General features: G+C 41.8%; 1 long non-coding RNA gene across 1 annotated transcript; it reads right to left on the reverse strand.

Annotated features, from left to right (window-relative positions):
- Nucleotides 1-234: 234 nt before the first annotated feature.
- LOC127059570 (uncharacterized) lies at nt 235-4,972 on the reverse strand. Its single transcript, XR_007777518.1, has 3 exons — nt 4,590-4,972; nt 1,210-2,198; nt 235-386 (listed from the first exon to the last, which is right to left on the reverse strand). It is a non-coding gene; the product is annotated as an uncharacterized LOC127059570 (long non-coding RNA).
- Between the last annotated feature and the right edge of the window lie 224 nt (nt 4,973-5,196).

Below are 5,196 nucleotides of genomic sequence, written 5' to 3' on the forward strand. Positions count from 1 at the left end.
TTTTGACCTTCAGCGGGGATCAATTTTGGCCAGCCTTGGTGAATGTCCTGCATGTCCCTGCCCTTGATGGCTTGCCATGCCTTTTGATGGCTTTGATGTGGAACAAGATTTTTTTTCCTTTTTTTTTTTTTAAGTGTCCATGCCATTTCCCTCTTATCTTCCCCTCCAAGTTGTGTCTGCCTCCTTCACTTTTCCCCTGCTTTTGCAACAGCTGTGAAGTGAGTTTTGGCCTCTTTTTGTGGTTTGCACTGTACTTCATTTTGGCCCAGACCACTTTCTTGTAGTCACTAAATTTCAAAAATTTTTTTTTTCTCTCCTTCAATTTCATTTCTTTGGATGCTATCTCTATTCCAGAATGTTCCTAAGTCCTTCTTATTTGTTTTGACCTTCAGCGGGGATCAATTTTGGCCAGCCTTGGTGAATGTCCTGCATGTCCCTGCCCTTGATGGCTTGCCATGCCTTTTGATGGCTTTGATGTTGGCCAAGATTTTTTTTCCTGGTTTTTTTTTTTAAGTATCCATGCCATTTCCCTCTTATCTTCCCCTCCAAGTTGTGTCTGCCTCCTTCACTTTTCCCCTGCTTTTGCAACAGCTGTGAAGTGAGTTTTGGCCTCCTTTGGTCCTTTGCACTGCACATCATTTTGCGCCCAGGCTACTTTCTTGTAGTCACTAAATCTCCCCATTTTCCATTTTTTGGGGGTTTTTTTCAATTGCATTTCTTTTGATCATATCTCCTTTCTGGAGTGTTTGTAAGCCTTTCTTTTCAGGGTCGCAAGATTTCGTTTCCCGTCCCGAAAGGAAATTTCCTTTCGGGACGGGAAACGAAATCTTGCGATTTCAATGGGAATCAAAGGGGCAAGCTTTGGTGCAAGTCCCAGCACTTGACAGCATGCCATGCCTTTTGATGGCTTTTACATTGGCCAAGATTTTGTTTTCTGTTTTTTTTTTTTTTTTTCAAGTATCCATGCCATGTCTCTCCTATCTTCCCCTCCAACTTGTGTCTGCCTCCTTGACTTTTCCCCTGCTTTTGCAACAGCTGTGAAGTGAGTTTTGGCCTCTTTTTGAGGTTTGCACTGTACTACATTTTGGCCCAGACCACTTTCTTGTAGTCTCTAAATTTCAAAATTTTTTTTTTCTCTCCTTCAATTTCATTTCTTTGGATGCTATCTCTGCTCCATAGTGTTCCTAACTCCTTCTTATTTGTTTTGACCTTCAGCGGGGATCAATTTTGGCCAGCCTTGGTGAATGTCCTGCATGTCCCTGCCCTTGATGCCATGCCATGCCTTTTGATGGCTTTGATGTGGAACAAGATTTTTTTTTCTTTTTTTTTTTTTTTAAATATCCATGCCATTTCCCTCTTATCTTCCCCTCCAAGTTGTGTCTGCCTCCTCACTTTTCCCCTGATTTTGGAACAGCTGTGAGGTGGGTTTTGGCCTCCTTTGGTCCTTTGCACTGCACATCATTTCCACCCAGACTACTTTCTTGTAGTCACTAAATTTCAAAAATTTTTTTTTTCTCTCCTTCAATTTCATTTCTTTGGATGCTATCTCTATTCCATAGCGTTCCTAAGTCCTTCTTATTTGTTTTGACCTTCAGCGGGGATCAATTTTGGCCAGCCTTGGTCTATGTCCTGCATGTCCCTGCCCTTGATGCCATGCCATGCCTTTTGATGGCCTTGATGTGGAACAAGATTTTTTTTTTCCTTTTTTTTTTTTTAAATATCGATGCCATTTCCCTCTTATCTTCCCCTCCAAGTTGTGTCTGCCTCCTTCACTTTTCCCCTGATTTTGGAACAGCTGTGAGGTGAGTTTTGGCCTCCTTTGGTCCTTTGCACTGCACATCATTTCCACCCAGACCACTTTCTTGTAGTCACTAAATTTCAAAAATTTTTTTTTTCTCTCCTTCAATTTCATTTCTTTGGATGCTATCTCTATTCCATAGTGTTCCTAAGTCCTTCTTATTTGTTTTGACCTTCAGCGGGGATCAATTTTGGCCAGCCTTGGTGAATGTCCTGCATGTCCCTGCCCTTGATGGCTTGCCATGCCTTTTGATGGCTTTGATGTGGAACAAGATTTTTTTTTTCCTTTTTTTTTTTTTAAGTATCCATGCCATTTCCCTCTTATCTTCCCCTCCAAGTTGTGTCTGCCTCCTTCACTTTTCCCCTGATTTTGGAACAGCTGTGAGGTGAGTTTTGGCCTCCTTTGGTCCTTTGCACTGCACATCATTTTGGCCCAGGCTACTTTCTTGTAGTCACTAAATCTCCCCATTTTCCATTTTTTGGGGGTTTTTTTCAATTGCATTTCTTTTGATCATATCTCCGTTCTGGAGTGTTTGTAAGCCTTTCTTTTCAGGGTCGCAAGATTTCGTTTCCCGTCCCGAAAGGAAATTTCCTTTCGGGACGGGAAACGAAATCTTGCGATTTCAATGGGAATCAAAGGGGCAAGCTTTGGTGCAAGTCCCAGCACTTGACAGCATGCCATGCCTTTTGATGGCTTTTACATTGGCCAAGATTTTTTTCTTTTTTTTTTTTTTCAAGTATCCATGCCATGTCTCTCCTATCTTCCCCTCCAAGTTGTGTCTGCCTCCTTGACTTTTCCCCTGCTTTTGGAACAGCTGTGAAGTGAGTTTTGGCCTCCTTTTGAGGCCTTTGCACTGTACATCATTTTGGCCCAGGACTACTTTCTTGTAGTCACTAAAATTTCAAACATTTTTTTTCTCTCCTTCAATTCATTTCGTTGGATGATATCTCCTTTCATGATGTTCCTAAGTCCTTCTTGATTTGTTTTCGAACCTTTCAGCGGGGATCAAGTTTTGCCAGCCTTGGTGAAGTACTGCATGTCCCTGCCTTGATGCCGTGCCATGCCTTTGATGGCTTTGATGTGGACAAGATTTGTTTTCTGGTTTTCTTTTTTTTTTTCAAGGATCCATGCCATGTTCTCCTATCATCCCCTCCAACTTTTTTCTGCCTCCTTGAGTTTTCCCCTGCTTTTGCAACAGCTGTGAAGTGAGTTTTGGCTTCTTTTTGAGGTTTGCACTGTACTTCATTTTGGCCCAGACCACTTTCTTGTAGTCACTAAATTTCAAAAATTTTTTTTTTCTCTCCTTCAATTTCATTTCTTTGGATGCTATCTCTATTCCAGAATGTTCCTAAGTCCTTCTTATTGTTTGAACCTTCAGCGGGGATCAATTTTGGCCAGCCTTGGTGAATGTCCTGCATGTCCCTGCCCTTGATGGCTTGCCATGCCTTTTGATGGCTTTGATGTTGGCCAAGATTTTGTTTTCTGGTTTTTTTTTTTAAGTGTCCATGCCATTTCCCTCATATCATCCCCTCCAACTTGTGTCTGCCTCCTTGACTTTTCCCCTGCTTTTGCAACAGCTGTGAAGTGAGTTTTGGCTTCTTTTTGAGGTTTGCACTGTACTTCATTTTGGCCCAGACCACTTTCTTGTAGTCACTAAATTTCAAAAATTTTTTTTTTCTCTCCTTCAATTTCATTTCTTTGGATGCTATCTCTATTCCAGAGTGTTCCTAAGTCCTTCTTATTTGTTTTGACCTTCAGCGGGGATCAATTTTGGCCAGCTTGGTCTATGTCCTGCATGTCCCTGCCCTTGATGCCGTGCCATGCCTTTTGATGGCTTTGATGTGGAACAAGATTTTTTTTTCCTTTTTTTTTTTTTAAATATCGATGCCATTTCCCTCTTATCTTCCCCTCCAAGTTGTGTCTGCCTCCTTCACTTTTCCCCTGATTTTGGAACAGCTGTGAGGTGAGTTTTGGCCTCCTTTGGTCCTTTGCACTGCACATCATTTCCACCCAGACCACTTTCTTGTAGTCACTAAATTTCAAAAATTTTTTTTTTCTCTCCTTCAATTTCATTTCTTTGGATGCTATCTCTATTCCAGAGTGTTCCTAAGTCCTTCTTATTTGTTTTGACCTTCAGCGGGGATCAATTTTGGCCAGCCTTGGTGAATGTCCTGCATGTCCCTGCCCTTGATGCCGTGCCATGCCTTTTGATGGCTTTGATGTGGAACAAGATTTTTTTTCCTTTTTTTTTTTTTAAGTGTCCATGCCATTTCCCTCATATCATCCTCTCCAACTTGTGTCTGCCTCCTTCACTTTTCCCGTGCTTTTGCAACAGCTGTGAAGTGAGTTTTGGCCTCTGGTCCTTTGCACTGCACATCATTTTGGCCCAGGCTACTTTCTTGTAGTCACTAAATCTCCCCATTTTCCATTTTTTGGGGGTTTTTTTCAATTGCATTTCTTTTGATCATATCTCCTTTCTGGAGTGTTTGTAAGCCTTTCTTTTCAGGGTCGCAAGATTTCGTTTCCCGTCCCGAAAGGAAATTTCCTTTCGGGACGGGAAACGAAATCTTGCGATTTCAATGGGAATCAAAGGGGCAAGCTTTGGTGCAAGTCCCAGCACTTGACAGCATGCCATGCCTTTTGATGGCTTTTACATTGGCCAAGATTTTTTTTCTTTTTTTTTTTTTTCAAGTATCCATGCCATGTCTCTCCTATCTTCCCCTCCAAGTTGTGTCTGCCTCCTTGACTTTTCCCCTGCTTTTGCAACAGCTGTGAAGTGAGTTTTGGCTACTTTTTGAGGTTTGCACTGTACTTCATTTTGGCCCAGACCACTTTCTTGTAGTCACTAAATTTCAAAAAATTTTTTTTTTCTCTCCTTCAATTTCATTTCTTTGGATGCTATCTCTATTCCAGAGTGTTCCTAAGTCCTTCTTATTTGTTTTGACCTTCAGCGGGGATCAATTTTGGCCAGCCTTGGTGAATGTCCTGCATGTCCCTGCCCTTGATGCCGTGCCATGCCTTTTGATGGCTTTGATGTGGAACAAGATTTTGTTTTCTGTTTTTTTTTTTTTCAAGTATCCATGCCATGTCTCTCCTATCTTCCCCTCCAAGTTGTGTCTGCCTCCTTGACTTTTCCCCTGCTTTTGCAACAGCTGTGAAGTGAGTTTTGGCCTCTTTTTGAGGTTTGCACTGCACATCATTTCCACCCAGACCACTTTCTTGTAGTCACTAAATTTCAAAAATTTTTTTTTTCTCTCCTTCAATTTCATTTCTTTGGATGCTATCTCTATTCCAGAGTGTTCCTAAGTCCTTCTTATTTGTTTTGACCTTCAGCGGGGATCAATTTTGGCCAGCCTTGGTGAATGTCCTGCATGTCCCTGCCCTTGATGCCGTGCCAT

This window comes from Serinus canaria, chromosome 4 (assembly GCF_022539315.1).
Source record: "Serinus canaria isolate serCan28SL12 chromosome 4, serCan2020, whole genome shotgun sequence".
NCBI classification, from domain to species: domain Eukaryota; kingdom Metazoa; phylum Chordata; class Aves; order Passeriformes; family Fringillidae; genus Serinus; species Serinus canaria.